This window comes from Pristiophorus japonicus, chromosome 1 (assembly GCF_044704955.1).
Source record: "Pristiophorus japonicus isolate sPriJap1 chromosome 1, sPriJap1.hap1, whole genome shotgun sequence".
Classification (NCBI taxonomy): Eukaryota; Metazoa; Chordata; class Chondrichthyes; family Pristiophoridae; genus Pristiophorus; species Pristiophorus japonicus.
Window position 1 is genome coordinate 273,559,304 of NC_091977.1, and position 16,732 is coordinate 273,576,035.

The window sequence follows — 16,732 nt, forward strand, 5'->3', positions numbered from 1 at the left end:
GGTCGCAGCAGTGAGCCCTCCCTTTGAAGGGCCGCCATACTGCCGGGCCAGACTCACTGGGGATAAGGTGCACAGAATCATAGAAATCATAGAAGTTAACAGCACAGAAGGAGGCCATTTCAGCCCATCGTGTCCAAGCCAGTTACAGCACTTTAAGTGCACATCCAAGTACTTTTTAAATGTGGGGAGGGTTTCTGTCTCTATCAACCTTTCAGGCAGTGAGTTCCAGACACCCACAACCCTCTGGGTGAAGAAATTTCCCCTCAAATCCCATCTAAACCTTCTACCAATTACATTAAATGTATGTCCCCTGGTTGTGGACCCCTCTGCTAAGGGAAATAGGCCATTTCTATCCACTATATCTCGGCCCCTCATAATTTTAAACACCTCAATGAGGTCTTGGTCTATCCCTTTTGCCTTCTGAAACAGTCTATGTCTTTCTTCCTTCTTAGTGGTACCACATTACTAGTCCTCCAGTCCTCTGGCACCATACCTGTATCCAGGGAGGATTGGAAAATGATGGTCAAAGCTTCTGCTATTTTCTCTTTTGCTTCGTTTAACAGCCTGGGATACATTTCATCCGGGCCTGGGGACTTATCCACTTTCAAAGCTGCTGAACCCCTTAATATCTCCTCTCTCATTATGTTTATTTCATATTATTTTACACTCCTCCTCCTTGATAGCAGTGTTTGCATCCCTGTCCCCTTTGTGAAAACAGGCACAAAATATTCATTAAGAACCATACCCACATCTCCCACATCCACACACAGATTCCCCTCGTGGTCTCTAATAGACCCTAACCTTTTTTTAGTTATCCTCTTGCTTTTAATATATTTATAAAACATCTTCAGGTTCTCCTTGATTTTACTTGCCAAGAATTTTTCATGCTCTCGCTTTGCTTTGCTAATATCCTTTTTAATTTCACCCCTGGACTTTCTATTTTTCTCCAGCGATTCTGCAATATTGAGCCCTCGGTATCTGTTATAAGCCTCCCTTTCCTTTTTTATCCTGACAGAAAGTTATCGGGGGCACCGCGCGGTGGGAGATCGATTTTTCGACCTAAATTTCGGTTGGTGTATTTTTAAGGTCATCAGCATCGGGCGGTATCGAGTCCAGGCCGAAAAATCCCTGACCTGCATTTGGGTCAGGTCGGCCAGTTGATCACAAAGCAGCGGCCACTGGATTTCGACCCATAGCCGCCGCAAATGGACAGTAACGGAGCTTTCTGAGACCCTGAATTTTGGCCCCATCATTCACTGGTCTGTGAAGTGCCTTGGATTTTTTTATGTTAAAGGTGCTATTCAGAATGATTACAAAATGCATCAGATAAACTGAGCAGTGAATGTATTCCGTAACAATGACAAGTTTGAAAGTAATGACTGCGAACACTCCTATCTTGTCAGTCATCAGCTATGCCATTCTCTCTAGGATTAACTTGAAGATGCTCTGTCATCAGTTCCTGAGGATGTACTTTCCTGAATGGCCAGAACTGTCGACCGGGATTTTACACTTCAAAATCAGTTGGGGCATGCCTAAACAATTGCAACGGTTTTCCCAGAAATGTTTGTATTAGTGAAGCCTAAAAGGATATATATGTATACATATAGAGACGTATGTGCATCCCAATGGCAAACCCTAAAAGATGTGCAGCCCGTATTCTTAGACTATCCACAGAATATGATGCATTGTAAAAGCTTCACTGTGGTCTGTTGCTGCTTGTTTGCACAGTTGATTCCTATTATTGCTGCTTTCCGCTGGCTTGCTTAAAATAAATGTGTTTAAATATCCAATTTCATATAACCAGCAGAAGAAATCTTCAGTAGGGAGGTCAGTTGTTAAGCTGTTAATAATATACTTTAATATAATATTTACGATTGCTGAGATAATTTTAAGAGGCCCCCTTTTTTCAATCTGTACATTGGTACAGGAAATATACTAAAAATCTAGCTGTGTAAAGCAATAGTTGGCTTGGAATGCAATATAGGGCTTTGACACTGAGAGGGACTCAAGTGATATAATGACTGTACGGGTGAAGGTATGAAAAAATGGCTAGATGCTTCATGTTTAAACTTTTTTACTTTTTAAAATCTCCATCAATAATTACAGTCTGAAGGAATAGACTCCACACTTGGTAAAAGTTAATTTACAATGTCAGACAGATTGTTTGGCAGTAATTAAGACTTACCACACCATTAAGAGCGTACTTACACTGGAATGGACAAGCCCTAACTTTTTCTGGCAAGTTTTGTTTCTATCTCTGAGCAACTCACTGAGCAATCCAATGTAGTTGAATGGGAGGCCAGCTGGCAAGGTATCATTATAGCGCAGCTTTGGTAGGGTCTGGGCATTCCGGACAGCAAGCTCCGCATTTTTGCGTTTAATTGTACATATGCAATCGCTGGACTTTGCTGTCCGATTTCCACGTAAATAACGGTGAGCACAGTTAGTCTCACCATTAGTTCTACAGCATAATCTGACAAAATGTAATGAGTAAAGCGCTCAGTCGTCTATATATTCTCCATGACCAGGGAGCACCATAAAATACTCATCTCATAATTTCTTCTTTGAGATGAATGAGCAGTGGCAACAGGTGACTGAATTGGGGAAAATCCCCCCTGAAGTGGAGTAATTTATCATGTGCTGATAGATTCCCATTACCCATGCAATTAGCAGTGATCTCTTCCATCTCACTACATGTCAAGAAATGGATAATCTGCGTTAATGAACATGAATAAGAGCTGCTGATGTATAAAGACTTGCATGTCAAGTTCATGGAAGACTAGGATGATCTGGTTACCAAGATGACCATAATTTGACTTTCAGGATATGAATGGTGCACCATCTGAAGCTATCTGAATGCGCCAACGTCATCGTGCCAACCATCTTCTCGCTGCCATGCTCCACCTCACACTCAACAAGCTCCCTGCTGGAGTGCAACTAAACTACAGAACCAGTGGGACCCTGTTCAACCTTCGTCATCTCCAGGCCAGATCCAAGACCACCCCAACTTCTGTCGTCGAGCTGCAGTACACGGATGACATTTGCATTTGCGCATATTCAGAGACTGAACTCCAAGACATAGTCAACATCTTCATGAGGTGTACAAAAGCATAGGCCTTACACTAAACATCCGTAAGACAAAGGTCCTTCACCAACCTGGCCTCGCCACACAGCATGCCTCCCAGTCATCAAGATCCATGGCGTGGCCCTGGACAACGTGGACCACTTTCCATACCTCGGGAGCCTATTATCAGCAAGGGCAGACATCGACGATGAGGTTCAACACCCGCCTCCACTGCGCCAGTGCAGCCTTCGGCCGCCTGAGCAAGAGAGTGCTCGAAGATCAGGCCCTCAAATCTATCACCAAGCTCATGGTCTACAGGACTGTAATGAAACCCACTCTCCTGTAGGGCTCAGAGACGTGGACCATGTACAGTAGACCCATAAATCGCTGAAGAAATACCACAAACAATGTCTCCACACGATCCTGCAAATTGCCTGGGAGGACAGACGCACCAACGTCAGCGTCCTCAATCAGGCCAACATCCTCAGCATTGAAACACTGACCACACTCGACCAGCTCCATTGGATGGACCACATTGTTCACATGCCTGACACAAGACTCCCAAAGCAAGCGCTCTACTTGGAACTCCTATATGGCAAGTGAACCGCAGATGGGCAGAGGAAACATTTCAAGGACACCCTCAAAACCTCCCTGATAAAATTCAACATGCCCATCGACACCTGGGAGTCTTTGGCCAAAGACCACCCTAAGTGGAGGAAAAGCATCCGGGAGGGCGCTAAGCACCTTGAGTCTCGTCGCCGAGAGCATGTAGAAAGCAAGTGCAGACAGCAGAAGGAGTGTGCAGCAAACCAGACTCCCCACCCACCCCTTCCTTCAAAAACTGTTTGTCCCACCTGTGACAGAGACTGTAATTCCCATATTGGACTGTTTAGTCACTTAAGAACTCACTTTTAGAGTGGAAGCAAGTCTTCCTCGATTTCTCGAGGGACTGCCTATGATGATGATGACCTGAATGCTGATCACTAGTGAGCAATATTCTGATGCCTCTGTGGTGACATTCATAATATTCTAAATCACCTTGTTGGTAAAAGTGTAGTGAACCTATGCTGAAATTGGTCATCAATGGGTTATACAGATGACTCAGAGTGGAAACCCTGCTCCCCTGTTTGGCCCAGACACACTTTCCTCAAGAAGAGACTCTGTAAATATGTCAATGGCCCTGAATTTGTGGACGAAGGCTTCCCACGGGGAAATGCCTCCGTCCGCGTGCCTGGTGGTCCGTGAGGTACGGAGATTCACGATCCTGGTCCTCTCTGTGTACCCACGTGATCTCAGGGGCGCAGGCGGTTCGCAAACACCCCTGGGATCACAGAGGCCAGATCCAACCAATGACAGAAGGGGATCTCCATTCATGCTTATGGGGATTCCGTATGTACATGTCGAATGGAAATACCCCAAAAAATACCTCTACACTTAAAATAAATAAATTAAAATACCATTACATATTTAAAATTAATTAAAATGGAATTTAATTAAATATTTAAAATTAAAATTTAATGTTTTGAAAAATAAATGTACATGTTTTAAATGGGCTAAAAATGAACTTATCTTATTGCACAGGAATTTTAATTTATAATTGATTGAGACAGGACTTCAAATCCCATGACAGCCACTGGGGAATTTAAATTCAGTTAATTAAATAAAGCTGGAATAAAAAACTAGCATCAGTAATGGTGACCATGAAATTACTGGATTGTCGTAAAAACCATTTGGTTCACTAGTGTCTTTCAGGGAAGGAAATCTGCCGTCCTTACCCGGTCTGGCCTATATGTGATTCCAGACCCACATCAATGTGGTTCACTCTTAACTGCCCTCTGAAATGGCCTAGGAAGCCATTTATTCAAGAAGGCAGCTCACTACCACCTTCCCGAGGGTAATTCGGGATGGACAATAGATGCTGGCATAGCCAGCACCGTCCACATCCCGTGAATGAATGAAAAAAATTGGAGGAGTGGGGTGACTTTGAACATTTTGTGGCATTGCATTGACAATGCTAGTAGCTGCAATAGTCACTTGGACTTGGCCATTTCTTCATGCCTTTCATCTTATATTTTTGTACCTTCCCGGGAGATTTTTGGCAGAATTCCCACAGTGTAAAGTTATGGTTTAGTAGAAGACACAGGAGATACTGTTTGTAATTGTTGACAATAGGAAAAGGAATTCCTGTAGTTCATGTAAATTGTAAAGTGAGACTTGGCATAAAATCACCAGGTACAAACAGAGTACAAGTGCCAACTGTAATGTATGCACATGTGAGTATGCTTACAGGTTTGTAGAGCTGTTGCCTCACAACTTGAGCCTCCTCCGGGAAATCCCCTCTGTGCCTTTCAGTTCTGCATGGAGGGGATTCCTGTACGGGCTCTTGCACACTCTCCAACTTGCCATCCTCGTCTGCCGTCCGGACACGCCATGACGCATCATCTTGCCATCTGGAGGAGGCGGGGGTCCCCACTGGAGTGGTCTCTAAGCAGGAGTCCTCCCTTTATTTATTGGGGACTTGGCCTGGAGAGTGTTGCACGGGACAGTTCCATGCAATCAGTTTTTAAATCGGTTCATGGACTCCCAGGCCGCCTGCAATTTCTGCGGTCTGGAAGTGTCCGTGTTCCATGTTTATATAGAATGCGTGAGGTTGCAGCCCCTATTCCAATATTTGAAGGGGCTGCTCCTCAAATTCTGGTTGCACTTCAGTCCCATGCTGCTGATCTTTGGGCACCCTGTGCAGAGGGGAGCTTGTAGGACTGCTCCTGGGCATGGCCAAAGTGGCCATTAGCAGCTCCAGGCAGCGGGCGGTCGAGGGGGTCATTCAGCCCAACTGCCTATCTCTCTTCTGCGGTTACATTCGAGCCAAGATGTCCCTGGAGATGGAGCACGCGGTGTCCACCGGTACGCTCGCAGCCTTCCGGGAGAGGTGGGCACCGGAGGGACTGGAGTGCATTATCACCCCCGGCAACCTAATTTTAATTTGAACCATTATTGCAAAAAGTTAATTTGTTTAATTTGGCGGTTTTAGTGCCCCCTTAATAAGGGGGCTCTTGATTTATTATTTCAACCAAAATAGTTGTAGAGCTGTTGCATTGTGATGTTCACAAGACTCACGTAATGTTCACAAGACTCAATAAATCCCCGGTCAGTTGGGTCTAGGTCATCCACGATGAGGCAGGTGGTTGTGAGCCAAGTGGATGAATTGGCAATGTGTAAAGTGATTGTTAAATCTTTTGCTAGTAAACCAACTAGTTCTTAATAGCAATGTATTGCTATGAATTCTTAAGCAAAGAACCCATGAAGCAAATACATTACACCAACAAACTTACAGAAACATTGCACACGAAACCTCATTGCTCACCTGTCCCACAATAACAACAACAACTTTTATTTATATAGCGTCTTTAATGTCCTACGGTGTTTCACAGGAGTGTTAGAAGACAAAACAAATAATTTCACACCGAGTCACATAAGAAGAAAGTCCGGCAGATGACCAAAAGCTTGGTCAAAGAGGTAGGTTTTAAGGAGCGTCTTAAAGGAGGAAAGAGAGGTAGCGAGGCAGAAAGGTTTAGGCAGGGAGTTCCAGAGTTGGGGCCTTGGCAACAGAAGGCACGGCCACCAATGGTTGAGTGATTATAATCAGGGATGCTCAGGAGGGCAGAATTTGAGGAGTGCAGATATCTCGTGGTGTTGTGAGGCTGAAAGAGATTACAGAGATAGGGAGGGCGAGACCATGGAGGGATTTGTAAACAAGGATGTGAATTTTGAAATCGAGGTGTTGCTTAACCGGGAGCCAATGTCACCGGGCCTATGTAAAGAATAGCAGCAGGATCTATAAATAATTCCTACTAGTTCTGGTGGCACAGAGCAACGATTGTTGCTGGAATTCCTGATTCACGAATTGCTACCTGTGGAGTCGGACTGTTCTCTGTGGGAACCAATAGCCCTCCCAGTGCTCACTGAATGTAAGAGGTTTGGAGCTGCAAAAGATAGTGAGATTGTGGCTGGATAAAAGGTTCCCTTTGCACTATGCCTTAAAGGCGACAGAAGTTTTTCTGAATAATATTAATGTAAAACTATAAACACATGCTGTTTGCCAGCAAAACCCACTCATCCTTTGTTCTCGGGTTCTGCGCTTTATTGAATTGTAAGCACTTGATTAGCTTTTTGGGGAATTTTATTAATTAGTTGCTTTAATAGTATTGACATCAAACATACAAGACGTAACACTGTTTAATAAGCAGTTGTATTTTGTCTGCTTAATTCTATCACAATTAGCATTGACATATTTAAAGAATGGCCTTTGCTCCCAAGAGAAGACAATCAAATGTGATTACAGTATGTGGAGAGGACAACAACAACAACTTGTATTTATATAGCGCCTTTAACGTAGTGAAACATCCCAAGGCACTTCACAAGAGTGTTATCAAACAAAATTTGACACTGAGCCACATAAGCAGATTTCAGGGTAGATGAGGTAGGTTTTAAGGATCATCTTAAAGGAGGAAAGAGAGGTAGAGGAGGTGGAGAGGTTTTGGGAGAGAATTCCAGGGCTTAGGGCCTAGGTAGTTGAAGGTGCAGCCACCAATGGTTGAGCGAATAAAATCGGGGATGCTCAAGAGGGAAGAATTAGAGGAGCGCAGATATCTTGGGAGTTTGTGGGGCTGGAGGATATTATAGAGACAGGGAGAGGCAAGGTCATGCAGGGATTTGAAAACAAGGATGACAATTTTAAAATCGTGACGTTGTTTAACTGGGAGCCAATGTAGATCAGCAAGCACAGGTGTGATGGGTGGACAGGACTGGGTGCGAGTTAGGACACGGCAGCAGAGTTTTGGATGAGCTCAAGTTTACGGAGGGTGGAACGTGGGAGGCCGGCCAGGAGTACATTGGAATGGACAAGTCTAGATGTAACAAAGGCATGGATGAGGACAAGATAATATGCACGTTTGATACTGGGCAGGAAAGTAATTTCATTCCAAACCACAGACTTTAAGTGTGTCTGGTACAGCCAAAGATGGTTTCTCATATTCACGGGAGTATTGTGACTAATGGTGATGAAAATTATGTTAGATGTCTGAACAACATTCTATAGGTTGCAAGGAGTAGTCCACATTATACTTTTTAGTAATTTTTTTGTGCTTGTTCAGGGAGATTCAGGCGGTTACTTTGGTGAAAGGGTGAAACCAGGCATTAAATGGGTACTGTGCTAATAAAACAAGCCTGTTTGAAAGGCTAATTTTAACCTGCGATTTTGATCCTAATTGCTGATTACCATGTTTGAACTTTCCTGGAGGCTGTAAATCAGGTTGAGCACTCACGCACTGATTAGACACGATTTTCGTGGAGCCGTACATGTGGGCTCCTCGCACCCACTCCCACTGAAGGTTTGGGCTGGGCTGACTGACACAGCAGCAGGTTTCAGGATGGCTCAGGGACTGAGGGAGAGGGTGCGCAGGGTCTCGGCCTCGACGCTGGGGATCGTGGTGGAGGAGGGCCAGGGGAGGAGGGCCAGAGGAGGAGGGATGTCCTGTACACGCAAGGGAGAAGGACGCCACCTCGCTCTTCTCACCCTCCTATCTCTCCTGTCCCTCCTGCCCCTCTCTCCTGCAGCAGCTGGTGCTGCTCTGCCTGGCCTCATGTCCTGTAGACCAAGGGAGACCACTAGCAAGATGCCCAAGACCAAGCACTCCCTTTCTCCTGGTGACTCCTATTAGGTGTCCAATAAGGTGGAGTAGCTCAGCACTCACTTCCTGCAGGTGAAGTCCTGAGAGTGTTGGTCAAGTCTTGACAAAGCGTTCTAGAAAGTCCCCCGATGTGTTTCAAAAGTCCTTTCCAAATCTCCATCAGCAAGCGAACAGTAAAAGATGACATATCTTTAAGTAGCACTTGAACAAGGCAACGGGAGCGGATGGAATCCCCGCTGAGGCACTAAAGTATGGCAGAGAGGCACTTTTGGCACAAATGCATGACCTCATCTCTCGCGTCTGAAAGGAGAACATTCTGGGAGATCTCAGAGATGCAGTAATCGTGACCATCTTTTAAAAAGGGGACAAGTCCGACTGCGGCAACTACAGAGGAATCTCCCTGTTATCAGCCACTGGGAAAGTCATCGATAGAATCCTCCTCAACCATCTTCTCCCTGTGGCCGAGGAGCTCCTCCCGGAGTCACAGTGCTGATTTCATCCACTACGGGGCACAATGGACATGATTTTTATGGCACGACAGCTGCAAGAAAAATGCAGGGAACAGCACCAGCCCTTGCACATGGCCTTCTTTGACCTTACAAAGGCCTTTGACACTGTTAACCACGAGGGTCTATGGAGCGTCCTCCTCCATTTCGGCTGCCCCCAAAAGTTTGTCACCATCCTCCGCCTGCTCCACGATGACATGCAGGCCGTGATCCTGACCAACGGATCCATCACAGACCCAATCCACGTCTGGACCAGGGTCAAGCAGGACTGCGTCATCGCACCAACCCTCTTCTCAATCTTCCTCGCTGCAATTCTCCACCTCACATAAGAATATAAGAACATAAGAATTAGGAACAGGAGTAGGCCATCTAGCCCCTCGAGCCTGCTCCGCCATTCAATAAGATCATGGCTGATCTGGCCGTGGACTCAGCTCCACTTACCCGCCCTCTCCCCGTAACCCTTAATTCCCTTATTGGTTAAAAATCTATCTATCTGTGACTTGAACACATTCAATGAGCTAGCCTCAACTGCTTCCTTGGGCAGAGAATTCCACAGATTCACAACCCTCTGGGAGAAGAAATTCCTTCTCATCTCAGTTTTAAATTGGCTTCCCCCTATTTTGAGGCTGTGCCCCCTAGTTCTAGTCTCCTCGACCAGTGGAAACAATCTCTCTGCCTCTATCTTGTCTTTCCCTTTCATGATTTTAAATGTTTCTATAAGAAACATCCTTCTGAATTCCAACGAGTAAAGACCCAGTCTACTCAATCTATCATCATAAGGTAACCCCCTCATCTCCGGAATCAGCCTAGTCTTCTCCGGAATCACGTTCAACAAGCTCCCCACTGGCGTGGAACTAAACTACCGAACCAGTGGGAACCTGTTCAATCTTCATCATCTCCAGGACAGATCCAAGACCACCCCAACCTCTGTCATCGAGTTACAGTACACGGACGACGCTTGCATCTGAGCACATTCAGTGACTGAATTCCAAGTCATAGTCAACATCTTCACCGAGGCGTACGAAAGCATGGGCCTTACACTAAACATCCGTAAGACAAAGGTCCTCCACCAATCTGACCCCGGCACACAGCACTGCCCCCCCAGTCATCAAGATCCACGGCGCAGCCCTGGAGAACGTGGACCACTTTCCATACCTCGGGAGCCTATTATCAGCAAGGGCAGACATCGCCGACGAGATTCAACACCACCTCCAGTGCACCAGCGCAGCCTTCGGCCGCCTGAGGAAAAGAGTGTTCAAATCTGGCACCAAGCTCATGGTCTACAGGGCTGTAGTGATACCCATCCTACTGTATGGCTCAGAGACATGGACCATGTACAGTAGACACCTCAAATCGCTGCAGAAATACCATCAACGATGTCTCCGCAAGATTCTGCAAATCCCCTGGGAGGACAGACGCACCAACGTTAGCGTCCTCGATCAGGCCAACATCCCCAGCATCAAAGCACTGACCAAACTCGACCAGCTCCATTGGGTGGGAAACATTGTTCGCATGCCTGACACAAGTCTCCCAAAGCAAGCGCTCTACTCATAGAAACATAGAAACATAGAAAATAGGTGCAGGAGTAGGCCATTCGGCCCTTCTAGCCTGCACCGCCATTCAATGAGTTCATGGCTGAACATTCAACTTCAGTACCCCATTCCTGCTTTCTCGCCATACCCCTTGATCCCCCTAGCAGTAAGGACCTCATCTAACTCCTTTTTGAATATATTTAGTGAATTGGCCTCAACAACTTTCTGTGGTAGAGAATTCCACAGGTTCACCACTCTCTGGGTGAAGAAGTTCCTCCGCATCTCGGTCCTAAATGGCTTACCCCTTATCCTTAGACTGTGACGCCTGGTTCTGGACTTCCCCAACATTGGGAACATTCTTCCTGCATCTAACCTGTCTAACCCCGTCAGAATTTTATATGTTTCTATGAGGTCCCCTCTCATTCTTCTGAACTCCAGTGAATACAAGCCCAGTTGATCCAGTCTTTCTTGATAGGTCAGTCCCGCCATCCCGGGAATCAGTCTGGTGAACCTTCGCTGCACTCCCTCAATAGCAAGAATGTCCTTCCTCAGGTTAGGAGACCAAAACTGTACACAATACTCCAGGTGTGGCCTCACCAATGCCCTGTACAACTGTAGCAACACCTCCCTGCCCCTGTACTCAAATCCCCTTGCTATGAAGGCCAACAGACCTCCTACACAGCAAGCGAACCCAAGGAAATGTTTCAAGGACACCTTCAAGGCCTCCTTGATAAAATGCAACATCCCCACCGACACCTGGGAGTCCCTGGCCCAAGATCGCCCTAAGTGGAGGAAGTGCATCCGGGAGGGTGCTAAGCACCTCGAGTCTCGTCGCTGAGAACATGCAGAAAGCAAGGGCAGGCAGTGGAAGGAGCATGTGGCAAACCAATCCTGCCCACCCTTTCCTTCAACGACTGTCTGTCCCACCTGTGACAGAGACTGTAATTCCCATATTTGCCTGTTCAGTCACCTAAGAACTCACTTTTAGAGTGGAAGCAAGTCTTCCTCGATTTTGAAGGACTGCCTATATGATGATGATGATGAAACATAGAAACATAGAAACATAGAAAATAGGTGCAGGAGTAGGCCATTCGGCCCTTCGAGCCTGCACCGCCATTCAATGAGTTCATGGCTGAACATGCAACTTCAGTACCCCATTCCTGTATCTCGCCATACCCCTTGATCCCCCTCGTAGTAAGGACTTCATCTAATTCCTTTTTGAATATATTTAGTGAATTGGCCTCAACAACTTTCTGTGGTAGAGAATTCCACAGGTTCACCACTCTCTGGGTGAAGAAGTTTCTCCTCATCTCGGTCCTAAATGGCTTACCCCTTATCCTTAGACTGTGACCCCTGGTTCTGGACTTCCCCAACATTGGGAACATTCTTCCTGCATCTAACCTGTCTAAACCCATCAGAATTTTAAACGTTTCTATGAGGTGCCCTCTCATTCTTCTGAACTCCAGTGAATGCAAGCCCAGTTGATCCAGTCTTTCTTGATAGGTCAGTCCCGCCATCCCGGGAATCAGTCTGGTGAACCTTCGCTGCACTCCCTCAATAGCAAGAATGTCCTTCCTCAGGTTAGGAGACCAAAACTGTGCACAATACTCCAGGTGTGGCCTCACCAAGGCCCTGTACAACTGTAGCAATACCTCCTTGCCTCTGTACTCAAATCCCCTCGCTATGAAGGCCAACATGCCATTTGCTTTCCTAACCGCCTGCTGTACCTGCATGCCAACCTTCAATGACTGATGTACCATGACACCCAGGTCTCGTTGCACCTTCCCTTTTCCTAATCTGTCACCATTAAGATAATAGTCTGTCTCTCTGTTTTTACCACCAAAGTGGATAACCTCACATTTATCCACATTATACTTCATCTGCCATGCATTTGCCCACTCACCTAACCTATCCAAGTCGCTCTGCAGCTTCATAACATCCTCCTCGCAGCTCACACTGCCACCCAACTTAGTGTCATCCGCAAATTTGGAGATACTACATTTAATCCCCTCGTCTAAATCATTAATGTACAGTGTAAACAGCTGGGGCCCCAGCAAAGAACCTTGCGGTACCCCACTAGTCACTGCCTGCCATTCTGAAAAGTACCCATTTACTCCTACTCTTTGCTTCCTGTCTGACAACCAGTTCTCAATACACATCAGCACACTACCCCCAATCCCATGTGCTTTAACTTTGCACATTAATCTCTTGTGTGGGACCTTGTCGAAAGCCTTCTGAAAGTCCAAATATACCACATCAACTGGTTCTCCCTTGTCCACTCTACTGGAAACATCCTCAAAAAATTCCAGAAAATTTGTCAAGCATGATTTCCCTTTCACAAATCCATGCTGACTTGGACCTATCATGTCACCTCTTTCCAAATGCGCTGCTATGACATCCTTAATAATTGATTCCATCATTTTACCCACTACTGAGGTCAGGCTGACCGGTCTATAATTTCCTGTTTTCTCTCTCCCTCCTTTTTTAAAAAGTGGGGTTACATTGGCTACCCTCCACTCGATAGGAACTGATCCAGAGTCAATGGAATGTTGGAAAATGACTGTCAATGCATCTGCTATTTCCAAGGCCACCTCCTTAAGTACTCTGGGATGCAGTCCATCAGGCCCTGGGGATTTATCAGCCTTCAATACCATCAATTTCCCCAACACAATTTCCCGACTAATAAGGATTTCCCTCAGTTCCCCCTCCTTACTAGACCCTCTGACCCCTTTTATATCCGGAAGGTTGTTTGTGTCTTCCTTAGTGAATACTGAACCAAAGTACTTGTTCAATTGGTCTGCCATTTCTTTGTTCCCTGTTATGACTGCCCCTGATTCTGACTGCAGGGGACCTACGTTTGTCTTTACTAACCTTTTTCTCTTTACATATCTATAGAAACTTTTGCAATCCGTCTTAATGTTCCCTGCAAGCTTCTTCTCGTACTCCATTTTCCCTGCCCTAATCAAACCCATTGTCCTCCTCTGCTGAGTTCTAAATTTCTCCCAGTCCCCGGGTTCGCTGGTATTTCTGGCCAATTTGTATGCCACTTCCTTGGCTTTAATACTATCCCTGATTTCCCTTGATAGCCACGGTTGAGCCACCTTCCCTTTTTTATTTTTACGCCAGTCAGGAATGTACAATTGTTGTAGTTCATCCATGCTGTCTCTAAATGATGACCACTTGAAATCCTCAGCAATTACTTATTTACTCCCAATCATATGGTTGCTGTTATGCGAGGGCGTTAAATGAAGCATTATCCACCAAAATGGCATGCAGCCTTTTTATTGAGCGTTGGCATACAATTTAATTGTCAATAAGCCCCTGATTGATCCTTTGGATGACCATTCCTAGCGCTGGCTTAAACACCTTCACCATGATGGCATCTTGAACTAAATGAGCGTTAAACTACCGTTGCAGTTTAAGACCCCATCTTGGCGACATCTTTACCTCTTTAGCACCATCAGTGACAGAGACTATGGTTCTCGTATTGGACTGTTCAGCCACCGAAGAACTCATTTTAAGAATGGAAGCAAGTCTTCCTCGATTCCGAGGGATTGCCTATGATGATGATTGTTATGTATGTAAATATTGCCAATGTGTAAGACTTGCCACCAGGGGGCACACCTGTGGGAGACCCAAGGGTCACCTGCACACGCTGGGCAAGCAGGTATAAAAGACAGTCTCCCATGCTGCCTCCTCACTCTGGAGTTACATGAAAGAGACCAAGGTCGCAATATACTTACAATATACAGTTCTTGTGGAGTTATTCTGAACATAGCAATGATGATGATGATTGGCGCCTAAAGTATTCGGGCAAAATAGCCCCCAACACATTTTTTGCCTGTTTTCACCTAGCGTCAAGTATTCCCAACGTGGGTATAGCATGATTGGATGGAAAATAAAGCGCCCTTTTACTTTGCTCCAATAAGTTACCTTGACCCTTAACCTCAGAAGAATATCCCCCATTGCAAAAGCACTACATTTCTATTTGTATAGCAGTCATTCTTGTGACTGTGTGAGAACTGTCGGGCTAGTGCTAATCAGTTCCAAATAACAGGTAACGCTGTGCTGCGAGCTTGAGAAACTGGAAACTGAACTGGATTTAAAATGCCTAAACTCATTTCCCACAGGGCCTACACAGCTGGAAGAAACTTTCATTTCATCAGCCTGAGCTCAGTTCAAACACAGATTCCAGAAGTAAAAACACTGTGCCAGCCCATTGTGCCATTCAGGTCCTTGTGCAATGTATGTTGTAATGAGCATCCTGAAAACATTGCTTTGGGAATTTGCTGCTTCCCGCAACCCATCTAGATGGAAACTGAGTGAAAAATATGGAAGGATTCTCCTGAAGCTATCTGTGCGAGCATGAGATAGTAATTTCTGTTCGCCTCCACAATGCATTTCCACTTCTGCCCTTGCCAGCCTATGATTTTGCTGCCCGTTAAAATGAATCGGGGCAAAAACACAGGCTGGCAAGCGCACTAATACAAATCCTGGCCCAGATCTGTTACCAGGTGCTGTACAATAAACTAGATATTCTTTTTAAAAGAAAAACTATGCTAGTCCAGTAAATCTAAGTCAAGATCTAGCTGTGACTGACAGATGAGCCTAGAAACCCTCTCTGGGCATGCTTTATTAGCTCAGATGGAGCACCTTGTTGTGGCAAAGTGGCTTCATCTCACTGGGAGGCTAAATGTCATGCCTGGGGCTGATACACAGGAGCATTGACGGAGGATGTGAAGGAGTCTGAGATTCTGACCTTTCCACTCTTCGAGCAGAATGAAGGCAAGAAAAACTGAACAACATAAAAACACATTTTGCTCTTAAAAGAGAAGTGTTTAATCTTTCACACGACTGAAGTAGTGATATTTCTATAATGCTATCGGAGTTCGGTAGCTGCTATAAGGTCAGACTTCCATAACAATTCTCTGATTAAAGGTTTGTATGAAACATTAGCACTAGCTGGAAGGAGTTAAGCTAGCATAAGTCTTGCAGGTTAGATGGTGGCACAGCACAAGCCTTATAAGCAGGTTGAAATGCACGCGGGTGCTGGGTGTAATGAGCAGTCCACAGTGTATTGAGTATGCTAGAGTTCTCAGTTGGCTGCATGATGGGGAGACCCACTGGTGCTGAACTAACAAGCCTGAGGATAGAGAATTATCTCGCTCACACAGACCTCTCACATATTTTGCCTTTTGGAATATATATTTTTTTGTTGATGTTGCTCCAAAAAGGCTTTTAGAGTATTGTTTTAGTAATTATAATGGTAGCTGTATTTAATTAGAAATGAGAGCTTTCAAATTGAGTCGGAGTTTTAGTGTATTTATAATTGTTCCACAGATTTAAGAAAATATTTCCAGCATGAAATCTTTCTTGCATCTACCTAGCAGGTTGCAAGTCACTCCTGCAAGCAGCTACAGGGTTTGCACGGTTACATAGTGGGGGAAGTAACGTGATCTCAGTGCAGTGGCAGCAGAATGTTGTGCTCTGAATGCTGTGTACACCTGTAACACTAAGGGCTGGATTTTCGACTTGTTGCTGTAATATAGAGCTCCTTCTAGTGGAGTACTGCTCCACCTAGTGGACTACTGTGGTAATGCGGCCATTGCTGTAAATACAATAAAGGCATAAGTTCCTGTGTTAAGAGCCATCTTGTAAAGTCTGTGTGTTGTGATGTCGTAAAGAAGATACCACAGTTGCCACCTCTGCTTTCACCCTGAGGGGCAGTAATGGCAATGGAAAGCATTTCTGGGAGGCCGGCCAGCTTCCAGCGCCCACCATGACATTCAATGCCTGGTTTGCGGGGCTGCGGAGAAGTACCGCCCGGAAGTGGCGAGCCAGTGTGCAACACCCCTAGTTGTGACACATTCTCGATATTTGGTTCGCACCCGATCCATAGTGCCCCGTAGCGCCCTGGTTGGACTGCCTGTGAAAGCTGGT